This window comes from Trachypithecus francoisi, unplaced genomic scaffold (genome assembly GCF_009764315.1).
Source record: "Trachypithecus francoisi isolate TF-2019V2 unplaced genomic scaffold, Tfra_2.0 Lachesis_group12, whole genome shotgun sequence".
Lineage (NCBI taxonomy): Eukaryota > Metazoa > Chordata > Mammalia > Primates > Cercopithecidae > Trachypithecus > Trachypithecus francoisi.
Window position 1 is genome coordinate 7,304,497 of NW_022681457.1, and position 12,870 is coordinate 7,317,366.

Genomic DNA, 12,870 nt, shown 5'->3' on the forward strand with positions numbered 1-12,870 from the left:
GGCAGAGGTTGCAGTGAGCTGACATCGCACCACCGCACTCCAGCCTGGGCAACAGAGTGAGACTCTGTCTCAAAAAAAAAAAAAAAGAATCCTTCTTATAGTACACAGATGCATTTTAAAGGGGTCTCCTCTATTGCTTTTTCTCTCAAAATCAATTTCAATTTGGCTTGTCTGTTCACATTGACATGAGGATCCGAACTGTTGTTTTCATAAGTAAATAAGTGACGGAGTATCCTCAGCTTTGAAGAGAATTTTGCTCCTCGCAGCTGATAGGCACCCCTAGGTGGCAGGGGGCCTCATAGGAGTGTCTGGGAAGTTGACTCACCGTGACATGTAGTGGCTCTACAGAGAACCCCCACAAAACTAGTTTAAAAAAGATTAATCCAGGAGGCGCATATGGCTGCTGGTAACTTGTGGTTTGAGCCCTCCTGGAGGTGCTTAGACCGCCAGAGAAGAAACTGAGACACATAGGTGGGTGGCAGTGACTCAGTACACACTGTGGAGTCTCCTTTGCAAGCAGCACACACTTTGACCCACTCCACAAAACCCTAGGCCACATCTCAGTTTCTCCTTTTAAGGAAAAAAAAAGTGGGAATGAAATAATCTAAGAATGAGGAGAAAAGAATGACCCCCCTTTCAGGCACTCTTTTGGTTTTATGGCACCTCTTCTTGCAAGTGTTTGTGTGACATGAACTTACATGGTCTTTTAGTGCACAAGTACATCAAGGAAAATTCAGAGCCCAAAGGTCAGCCTGCAACTATAAAGTCCCCAAGTTCTCTATCTCTTTGCTTTCTTTTCTGCCTGCTTGAAGTCTACTGTTACTTTTCTACTGAGATAAAATCCACTGTTTGCCATTTCTTTTTGTTACTCTTTTTGAAAACCAATGAGTTTCTACTAATATCTCATGGCTAGAGTTCTGAAGTAAAAGCTATATGATCTTTGGTTATATGAGAATATATGTTTGTGCTAATGTGTTTGTACACGTATTTTGTTGTGTTTTGGACACAAGGTACCAAATTGGCTTAAAGAGCACTCATAAATTAAATAATATGCCAAAATGTTTTTCAAGTTCACATGACTTAAGTAAAATCTTTAATAAGTTAGCTTTAAAAGTATTGGTAAAATAGGCCAGGTATGGTGGCTCATGCCTGTAATCCCAGCACTTTGGGAGGCTGAAGCAGACAGATCACCTGAGGTCAGGAGTTTGAGACCAGCCTGGCCAACATGGTGAAACCCCATCTCTACTAAAACTACAAAAATTCACCAGGCATGCTGGTGGGCACCTGTAACCCCAGCTACTTGGGAGGCTGAGGTGGGAGAATCTCTTGAACGCAGGGGAGGCAGAGGTTGCAGTGAGCCAAGATCGCACCACAGAACTCCAACCTGGGCAAAAGGGCAAGACTCTATTTCAAAAAAAAAAAAAAAGTATTGGTAAAATAATATTAGAAACATCTTAAGAATTGCCAGCATACATTTTTGTTTGCACTTATTGATGAAGAAATTTCATACTTATCCCTGCCAAATACTATTGAGGCAGGAAAATAGCAGAGGGAATTGGAGTTTGGATAAAGGGAGGAATGAGTGGGAGCAGAAGCAAGGTGAAGAGGTGGGTGCCCAAGCATGTCATGAATGGTCTATGTAAGTCATTAATAAGGGGATTTATGGAAAAAAACCTTTTATATTTCAAGTTGTATATAAATTAAGGGGAAACTATAATGGTATTTCTAGTGACTGGGTTTTGATCTTTAAAAAAATCATTTATAGACTAAATAATTGGATCAAAATACAAAATTTTCCTAAGGTATTGCTTTACTCTTAATAAATTACAAGACATTATAATTTTTTTTACACAAAGTTCAACTTTTATTGTGTCTTGCTGTTTGCAGCTTTCTCTCCTCTTTTAAAAGGCCTGAAATAATAACTCTATCCTTCAACTAATTTTCAGCTCCTGTAAGTTTTTTTCTTTTAGTTTCTAACTGTTGTGGCCTCATGCCAACATCAACGAAATGGTTTATCCTAGAGGTCTAAAGGAAAAGTTTCCTTTCAATGTAATATTCTCCATAGGAAACAGCAGTTGCACTGCAGAAGGTTTTTTCTTTTGCCTTTCGATAACTGGCCTAATAAACAGATCTTACACTTTATCAAACTAATTCCTATGTCATAATTACTAAGTTTTGTTTGGCTAGAAAAAAACTGAGATTAAAAAAGTTTTTTAAAATTAAGGTTACTACATCCACATAATTTTCTGTATGTTTTTTTTTTTTTTTTTTAAGACAGTCTCACTTTGTCACTCAAGCTGGAGTGTAGTGGCATAATCTTGGCTCACTGCAAACTTGTCTCATGGGTTCAAGGGATTCTTGTGCCTCAGCCTCCTCAGTAGCTGCGATTACAGGCACACATCACCATGCCCAGATAATTTTTTTGCATTTTTAGTAAAAATGAGATTTCGCCATGTTAGCCAGGCTGGTGGCAAACTCCTCACCTCAAGTGATCTGCCACCTTCGCCTGCCAAAGTGCTAGGATTACAGGTGTCAGCCACCATGCCTGGCCAGTATGTGCTTTTAAAGTCCTTGTGTCACTAAGTTACAGGACTTTGACGCCTGGGTCTAAAAAGGACACCAAGTCCTCCTAAATCTTAAACACTGACAGCAGTTAAAGCTTCATCTTCAGACCTAATAGAAGATGCCAATCAAAATAAACTCTGTTCGTGAGACACAGGACAAGAAAGTAAAACTATTCAACTCCTCAAGGCCCAGGGGCTATTACAGCAGAGGCAGGCACCTGAAATTGTAAGAGCTTACCTGGAAAGATAAAACAAATTCAGTTTCTCTACAAATTAACCATTGATGTCAAAGGCACACTGATGCAAGACCAGCATATGAGCCTCTGTGTCAAATTAACAAGGTTTTCTTGGAGTATTGACCCACTCCTTGATAAAGATTATAACGGTTGTAAAAAGGCTTATGGAAATCATATCTTATGGGCAAGATGATTAAAATTTTAGATTGTTCATAAAATTTTGAGGCCGGGCGCGGTGGCTCAAGCCTGTAATCCCAGCACTTTGGGAGGCCGAGACGGGCGGATCACGAGGTCAGGAGATCGAGACCATCCTGGCTAACACGGTGAAACCCCGTCTCTACTAAAAATACAAAAACTAGCCGGGCGAGGTGGTGGGCGCCTGTAGTCCCAGCTACTGTGGAGGCTGAGGCAGGAGAATGGCTTAAACCCGGGAGGCGGAGCTTGCAGTGAGCTGAGATCTGGCCACTGCACTCCAGTCCAGGCGACAGAGCGAGACTCCGCCTCAAAAAAAAAAATAAAATAAAATAAAATAAAATAAAATTTTGAGTAACAAATTTAATTGGCCTCATGCTCTCTTTATTAGGGCTTATTGTTTGAGAAATTAAGTGTCCTCTCTCAAAAAATAAAGGTTTTTGCCTTTTTTTGAAATCTTTGTGTATCACTTTGGTTAAATGAAGGACTTATTTTACAATGACCTCTGATCCTATTTTGTGATACCAAGCACTTTAAAGTTTGTCAAATATTTTTTGTCAAATTTTAAATTGGGTCCTCATTAATCTTTTGATATTAGTTCCCTGAAGTCCAAACGAGTCACATCCAGTTTATTTGGTATAAAAGTCATACAGAAAGCATTGTCAAATGTGAAATGATGTTTGGCTTTCTTTGGGCTGTATGTATATAAATATGTTATTGGCATGTGTTCCAAAATTATGAGAAACTCCTGTAATTCTGATATGACTTCATGTATGTTATTAATAATTATAATTATGTAAAATTGTTGTATGCCACAGAAGTAACCAAAAGTTCTAGTCAATTGTGGCTTTGATAGTGGCTGTCCTAAGACTTTTTTGTAATTTACGGACAGTTGTTGTCTTATTTTGATCCTCTTCAAAAGGTGGTTTGGCCGAGTGTGGTGGCTCATCCCTATATTCCCAGCACTCTGGGAGGCTTAGGTGAGCAGATCACTTAAGGTCAGGAGTTCAAGATCAGCCTGGCCAACATGGTGAAACCCGATCTCTACTATTAGAAATACAAAATTCGGCCGGGCGCGGTGGCTCAAGCCTGTAATCCCAGCACTTTGGGAGGCCGAGATGGGCGGATCACGAGGTCAGGAGATCGAGACCATCCTGGCTAACACGGTGAAACCCCGTCTCTACTAAAAAAATACAAAAAATTAGCCGGGCGAGATGGCGGGCGCCTGTAGTCCCAGCTACTCGGGAGGCTGAGGCGAGAGAATGGCGTAAACCCGGGAGGCAGAGCTTACAGTGAGCTGAGATCTGGCCACTGCACTCCAGCCTGGGCGACAGAGCGAGACTCCGTCTCAACAACAACAAAAAAAAAAAAAAAAAAAAAAAGAAATACAAAAATCAGCTGAGCTTGGTGGCATGTGTCTGTAACTTGGGAGGATGAGGCAGGAGAACCACTTGAACCCAAGAGGAAGAGGTTGCAGTAAGCCGAAATCACGCCACTGCACTCCAACTGGGCGACAAGAGCAAAACTCCATTTCAAAAAAAAAAAAAAAAAAAAAAGTTGCTGATCCTTTGTTTTGTTTTTCAGAGTCAAGGAAACTTTTCTTATGAGCTGTTGGCAGGTTTTAACAATTGAGGAAAGAATACTCCTGTAAACAAATTTGGTGCAATTTGTCTCTCTGTTTTTGAATTCTCTGGAATTTGGAAACTATTTGTGAGTATTCATAACTTATGGCAACATAGTCATTTGCATAAGTGCAATTAAGTTTTTTGCACTTATGCAAATGGGCATGGTGGCTCAGACCTGTAATCCCAGCACCTTGGGAGGCTGACACAGGTGGATCATTTGAGCCCAGGAGTTCAAGTCCAGCCTGGCCAACATAGTAAATCCCCATCTCTACAAAAAAAATATGAAAATCAGTCAGGTGTGGTGGCACATGCGTATAATCCCAGCTATTTGGGAGGCTGAGGAACAAGAATTGCTTGAACCCGGGAGGTGGATGTTGCAGTGAGCCAAGATCACACCACTGCACTCCAGCCTGGTTAACAGAATGAGACCCTGTCTGGGGAGGAAAAAAAAAAGTTTTCTTTTGCAACACAACACCATCAGAGAAAATGGTTATTTTACCAAGGCTTTGACTGAAATGTTGTGTTTTCCTTTAAGGAATCAAACTTGACTTATGGAGCCATTTAAAGCCCCTTGGAAAAGTAGCCTCATACCCTGCGTACAGCATCCCTATACAGGATTTCTGAGCTAAGTAAAGAATGTCCCTTTCTGATAGGCCCAGGAACTCCAAGTTATCTTGGGACCTGAAGAGGAGAGGAATTCACCCAGCTCATAGGTATTTGGGGGTACACGGCAATGGCTGGACTTGGCTTTTAAAAAGCCTTATCTGATATTCCTTTTGTGGAACAAACTTCCATCAAAGCCAATATAAAGAGCCTATGTGAAAAATAATGATTCTTGCTGCACTTATACGTATAAACAGGCCAAGTATAATAAAGCAAATCAGTCATACCATGATTGGTCTTTAGTAAAAATGGGGAACTGGAGAGCGAAAAATTATGTTTCAAAAACTACAGTACATCTGTTGTGAGACTCTATTCTAGTCTTGCCTATTGTTTTTCAGTTTTTATTATTATTATTTTTTTTTTTTTTTTTTTTTTTTTTTTGAGACGGAGTCTCGCTCTGTCGCCCAGGCTGGAGTGCAGTGGCCTGATCTCAGCTCACTGCAAGCTCTGCCTCCTGGGTTCACGCCATTCTTCTGCCTCAGCCTCCCACATAGCTGGGACTACAGGCGCCCGCCACCTCGCCCGGCTAGTTTTTTGTATTTGTTAGTAGAGACGGGGTTTCACCGTGTTAGCCAGGATGGACTCGATTTCCTGACCTCGTGATCCGCCCATCTCGGCCTCCCAAAGTGCTGGGATTACAGGCTTGAGCCACCGCACCCGGCCTTTTTATTATTTTCTACAGTTTGAACTGAATTCTAACTTTTCTGGGCTATAAGTCTCCAAAATAATGTTTTTAATTTTTTCCCTCTTTCATCCCCTATTTTTCCTCATTTAAAATCACTAAAAACTAAGCTGTGCTTTCTTAAAGCCCTGAGAACCAAAGCTAGACAACTTAAATGTCAGAAGAACAACAACCTATTTACATACATAAGGCACTTTCATACCTGGCTACTGATGTATGAACTTCAGAGTAATATGGACCATGTCAATTTTCCGAAATTGTTATTTTTCTATTTGCTGTTTGCTCTCTTTCTCCCCTCATTTTCTCTCCGCACGACATGAGACTTCACAACATGCAAAATGTGAGCTTTCCAATAATAACATTGGACCTCCCTCCCTAGGAATAAACTGTCCTAGCCACAAGAGATCAGAGGAAACCTAAGGACAGAGACTCATTTTCTTCTAAAATGCTTTCTCCAACAAATTTTTTAAAAGACAAAGGCATTGGAGAGTGAAAATCATCATAAAAAAAAAAAAAAAAAACGGGGGTGGGGGAATGTGAAAAGTCCTGGGAGGTGGAGGTTGCAGTGAGCTGAGATAATGCCACTGCACATTGGCCTGGAGGAAAGACCAAAGACTCTCTCAAAACAAAACAAAAACCTCAAATTGAATACAATATTTTATAAACTGAATTGGCCTTTTCCATACATGTTCTGGCTCCTTTGATATACATACTGTCTTGAGTTTTAACAAATTGTGTTTTGTAGTTATTGTGTAGTATGTAATATTCCAGGCCAAGCTTGGAGAAGCAGGCTTGGTTATCCCTAGTATAATTTCAAGGATGTGTGTAGTGTGTTGTGAGAACTGGTTTTAAATTTTACCACACTGATTACATTTGTAAGGTTTCTCTCCAGTATGAATTTGGTAAACACTGAAAACACACTACTGCTTAAAGTTCCTTTCATGTTCAGCACACAAAAGCATGAACATTTGATTTTTTTTTTTTTTTTTTTTTTTTTTGAGACAGAGTCTCACTCTGTCGCCCAGGCTGGAGTGCAGTGGCGCGATCTCAGCTCACTGCAAGCTCCGCCTCCCAGGTTCATGCCATTCTCCTGCTTCAGCCCCCTGAGGAGCTGGGACTATAGGCGCCTGCCACCTTGCCTGGCTAATTTTTCATATTTTTAGTAGAGACGGGGTTTCACCGTGTAAGGCAGGATGGTCTCGATCTCCTGATCTCATGATCCACCCGCCTCGGCCTCCCAAAGTGCTGGGATTACAGGCGTGAGCCAGCATGCCTGGCCGAACATTTGATTTTTTAAAAAGTCTTACTACATCTGTTACATTTGTAAGGTAGCTCTTCAGTATGAACACTCTGGTTTCCATTTCGATGTTCAGGTAAAAGCCTTACCACACACATTACATTTGTGTGGTTCCTCTCAAAGTTGTATATTTTGATGTCTAGTGAGTTCTGATGCCTGGGGAAAGTCTCTAGCACATACATGTAGATTTCCTATCAGTATAAATTCCCTTATGTCCAGTAGTGATTGAACTCTGGTAAAGGTTTTGCCACACTTTTCTCATTTGTAAAGCATCTCTGCACTTTGAATTATCTATAGATCCACAAGTTTTGATCTTTGAATAGAATTCTTGCCACACATACTGCGCTTCAGTTATTTCTCTCCAATATGTATATTCTTTTTTTGATTTTTTGTTTTGTTTTGTTTTGTTTTTTTGAGACAGAGTCTTGCTCTATCACTCAGGCTGGAGTGCAGTGGTGTGATTTTGGCTCACTGCAACCTCCACCTCCCGGGTTCAAGCAATTCTCCTGCCTCAGCCTCCCAAGTAGCTGGGACTATGGGCACACGCCACCATGCCTAGCTAATTGTTTGTATTTTAGTAGAGACGGGGTTTCACTCTGTTGCCCAGGCTGGTCTCAAACTCCTGAGCTCAGGCAATCTGCCCACCTCAGCCTCCCAAAGTGCTAGGATTACAGGCGTGAGCCACTGCACCCAGCCTTCCAGTATGTACATTCTTATGACGAGTGAGTAGTGAACACTACCTTAAAACTTAGCTACGTTTACTGCATGTGTAAATGTATTGGGCCATATTTGAATTGCTATAAGGAAATACCTGAAGCTGAGTAATTTATAAAGAAGTTTAATTGAATCACAGTTCTGCAGGCTTTACAGGAAACATAGTGCTGGCATCTGCTCACCTTCTGAGGAAGCTTCAGGAATGTTAAAATCATGGTGGAAGGAAAAGGGGCAGTGGGCATATCACATGGCAAGAATAGGAGCAAGAGAGAGGGAGGTTCCATACATTTTTTCTTTTCTTTTTCTTCTTTTTTTTTTGTGAGACAGGGTCTCGCTGTCACCCAGGCTGGAGTGCACTGGCACGATCTTGGCTCACTGCAACCTCTGTCTCCTGGGTTCCAGCAATTCTCATGCTCCAGCCTCCTGAGTAGCTGGGATTACAGGCATGCATCACCATGCCTGGCTAAGTTTTGTATTTTAGTAGAGACAAGGTTTCACTATGTTGACCAGCCCGGTCTTGAACACCTGGCCACAAGTGATCTGCCCGCTTCAACCTCCCTAAATGCTGGGATTACAGGCATGAGCCACCATGCCTGACCTGCCATACACTTTTAACCAACAAGATCTCAGACGGGTTTGGTGGCTCACGCCTATAATCCCAGACTTTGGGAGGCCGAGGTGGACAGATCATGAGGTCAAGAAATCAAGACCATCCTGGCAAAAATGATGAAAATCCGTCTCTACTAAAAATACAAAAATTAGCCAGGCATGGTGGTGTGCGCATGTAGTACCAGCTACTCAGGGAAACTGAGGCAGGAGACTCACTTGAACCTGGGAGGCAGAGGTTGCAGTGAGCCAAGATCACGCCACTGCACTCCAGCCTGGTGACAGAGAGAGACTTCGTCTCAAAAAAACAAAACAAACAAACAAAAAACCAAGATCTCACCAGAACTCACTATCCCGGTAAGAGCAAAAAGCAGGTGGTGCTAAACCACTCTTAAGAAATTCACTCCTGGCCGGGCGCGGTGGCTCAAGCCTGTAATCCCAGCACTTTGGGAGGCCGAGATGGGCGGATCACGAGGTCAGGAGATCGAGACCATCCTGGCTAACACGGTGAAACCCCCGTCTCTACTAAATATACAAAAACTAGCCGGGCGAGGTGGCGGGCGCCTGTAGTCCCAGCTACTCGGGAGGCTGAGGCAGGAGAATGGCATAAACCCGGGAGGTGGAGCTTGCAGTGAGCTGAGATCTGGCCACTGCACTCCAGTCTGGGCGACAGAGTGAGACTCCGCCTCAAAAAAAAAAAAAAAAAAGAAATTCACTCCTGTGATCCAGTCATCTCCCACCAGGCCCCACCTCCAATACAGGGGATTAAAATTCCACATGAAGTTCAGACAGAAGCGTCAAATGTACAAGCTATATCAGTAAATGTGAATTATTTGAACCCAGAAGTTAGGAGAACATCTAAAGGCCTTTCCACATTGAGTTTTGTTGTAAGGTTCTCTCCAGTATGTTTTGTCTGATGTTTAGTGAGGCCTGAGCGACTAATGAAAGATTTACCACACTCATTACATTTATAAGGTTTTTCTCCAGAGTGAATTATTTGGTGTTTGTTGAGGCAGGAAAACCGTCCAAAGGCCTTGCCACATTCAATACATTTGTATGGCTTCTCTCCAGTGTGATTTCTTTGATGGTAAACCAGCTTTGACCTTTCAATGAAAGCTTTACCACATTCATTACATTTGTAAGGTTTGTCTCCAGTATGCATTTTCTGATGATTAACCAGAATTGAACGTACTCTAAAGGCTTTGCCACACTCATTACACATGTAAGGTTTCTCTCCAGTATGAATACTCCGATGGCGTGCTAGTGTTGATTGATGACGAAAGACCTTGCCACATTCATTACATTTGTAAGGTTTCTCTCCAGTATGAATTCTCCGATGCCTTGCAAGGTTCGAAGTGGAATTAAAGACCTGGCCACATTCAATACATTTGTATGGCATCTCTCCAGTATGCCTTCTCTGATGGTACGTCAGGCCTGTTATGTGACTAAAAGTTCTACCACAATGGCTACATTTGTGTGGTTTCTCCCCAGTAGGATTTCTGTGATATCTTGTAAGTTTTGAACTTTGGATAAATGTCCCTCCAAACTCATTACAATTGTAAGGTTTCTCTCCAGTATGAATTATCAGATGTTTAGTGAGGCTTGAACGCTGAGTATAGGCTTTGCCACAATCATTACATTTGTAAGGTTTCTCTCCAGTATGAATTTTCCGATGACGTGCTAGGCATGAGTAGTAACTGAAGACCTTACCACATTCGTTACATTGAAAAGGCTTCTCTCCAGTATGAATTCTCTTATGATTTGAAAGGTTTCCACTGTCATTGAAGACCTTGCCACACACATTACATTTGTAAGGTTTCTGCCCAGTATGAATTCTTAGATGACGTGCTAGGCATGAGTAGTTCCTGAAGACTGTGCCACATTCATTACATTGGAAAGGTTTCTCTCCCGTGTGTATTCTCTTATGGATTGAAAGGTTTCCACTGTAATTGAAGACCTTGCCACACACATTACATTTGTAAGGTTGCTCCCCAGTATGGATTCTTAAATGTCTTAAAAGACATGAATTTTCACTAAAGACCTTTCCACATTCACTGCATTGGTAACGTTTCTCTCTGGTATGAATTATCTTATGTCGAGTGAGTAATGAGCCCTGTTTAAAGGCTTTGCCACATTTATCACATTTGTAAGGTTTCTCTCCAGTATGAATTCTCCGATGCCCCGCGAGATGTGAAGTCTGACTGAAGACTTTGCCACATTCATTGCATTTGTAAGGTTTCTCTCCAGTATGACTTCTCTGGTGCCTTGCAAGTTGTGAACGTTGACTGAAGACTTTGTCACATACATCACACGTATATGGTTTCTCTCCTGTATGGATTATCTGATGTGTAGTGAGGCTTGAGCTCCGTTTAAAGGTTTTGCCACACTCGCTACATTTGTAAGGTTTGTTTCCACTATGCACTGTCTGATGAGTTGCCAGGTTGGAACTTTGACTAAAGGACTTTCCACATATGTTGCATTTGTATGGTTTCTCTCCAGTGTGGATTCTTTGGTGATTTACAAGATTTGAATTCTGCCTAAAGACCTTGCCACATATGTCACATTGATATGGTTTCTCTCCTGTATGGATTATCTGATGTGTAGTGAGGCATGAGCCTTGTTTGAAGGTTTTCCCACACTCATTACATTTGTAAGGTTTCTCTCCAGTGTGAATCCTTTGATGTATTGCAAGGTTGTAACTTTGACTAAAGGACTTGCCACATTCATTACATTTGTATGGTTTCTCTCCGGTGTGACTTCTCCAGTGATTTACAAGATCAGAATTTTGTCTGAAGATCTTGCCACATACATCACATTGACATGGCTTCCCCCTTGTGTGGACTATCTGATGTATTGTTAGTAGCGAGCCCCGATGAAAGGCTTTGCCACATTCGTTGCATTTGTAAGGTTTCTCCGTAGTATGTAGCATCTGATGGTTAATAAGACTTGAAGACACTCTAAAGGCTTTGCCACACTCATTACATATGTAAGGTTTTTCCCTAATGTGTGTTTTCTCAAGTTGGGTGGGTAATGACAGTTGCAAAAACTCATTCCCATATTTTTTAGCAATGTTGATTTGGACACTTGGAAGAATTCTTTGAAGTGGTGAAACTAGGGAACCATTAGTAACTGTCTTCTCAGATTGATTACATTCATAAATTTTCTCTTCAGTTTGAAATTTCTGCAGTTCAGTCAGATGTGACTGAAAGCTTAATGGCAGCTGATTTTCAATACATTTGTTTTCTACATCCTCTTGACTATGTTGACCTCTTTTACCAGTAAGATTGTTTTTATAGGTCATTGGCACTTCTTTATTATTTATTTCACCATCTTTCCATTGAAACTCAAGGTCCTGTAGATTTTTCTGGATTTCCCTTAAGTAAAAATTTTCAATATCATAACATTCATGTCTTTCCAGCATCACTGTTTGGAATTTTTCTCCTGTATTACTGTTCCCTATTGGTGGCAATTCCTTGGTCACACATTTAGGAAGGATACCTACAAAATATAATGAACATGGGGGTTTTTTTGTTGGTTTTTTTTTTTTTTTTTTTTGAGACAGAGTCCTGCTCTGTTGCCCAGGCTGGAGTGGAGTGGCACAATCTTGGCTCACTGCGACCTCCACCTCTTGGGTTTGAGCTATTCTTCTGCCTCAGCCTCCTGAGTAGCTGGGACTACAGGTGCATGCCACCACACCTGGCTAATTTTTGTATTTTTAGTAGAGACAGGGTTTCACCATATTAGCCAGGCTGGTCTCGAACTCCTGACCTCGTGATCTGCCCACCTCGGCCTCCCAAGGTGCTGAGATTACAGGCATGAGTGAGCCACTGCACCTGGCTGAACATGGGTTTTAAAAATAACTAGTATTATTTGTTTTTGTTTGTTTGTTTTTAAATAACTACTATTCGTAAATATTTTATATTGAAAACATACTACACTAAAAGTAACGTTTATACTAGACAGTTACCAAACTTTACCACAGTGATCTTCTATTTTTACAAATAAAAAAGGAGTAGAATTCTTCAGTAAAGAAACACTAATCACATGTAATTCAAATTAATTTTAAGGAAATCTGGTTTCAAACATTCAATGACCAAAAGACTCATGTTGTGCAAACATATATTAGCACTAAAATAAGTATTTTTCCACCATGCCCCCAAATCATACACCAACTGGCAGCAAACACATGGCTCTCTCAGAAGAAAAAACAGTTATATATATATTTACTTCACATTTATTGTGCACAAGTAAATGTCAAATTACAGCTAAATATCAACAAGTTCAACTAATT

The 12,870-nt window shown here is 41.1% G+C and overlaps 1 protein-coding gene across 5 annotated transcripts in view; it reads right to left on the reverse strand.

Annotated features, from left to right (window-relative positions):
* The window catches only part of LOC117091704 (zinc finger protein 616-like), a 64,568-nt gene that overhangs the window by 35,485 nt on the left and 16,213 nt on the right, over window positions 1–12,870 (reverse strand). The window contains exons 5-6 of one of the 5 annotated variants that reach the window (XR_004440515.1): window positions 9,298–12,077; window positions 8,787–8,985 (exon numbers count right to left, since the gene is read on the reverse strand). The exons of the other annotated variants lie outside the window; for them this stretch is intronic. The gene's annotated coding sequence lies outside the window, so the exon portion shown is untranslated. Of the gene's footprint in view, window positions 1–8,786; window positions 8,986–9,297; window positions 12,078–12,870 lie in introns of those variants that run through there. 5 annotated transcript variants of the gene reach the window in all.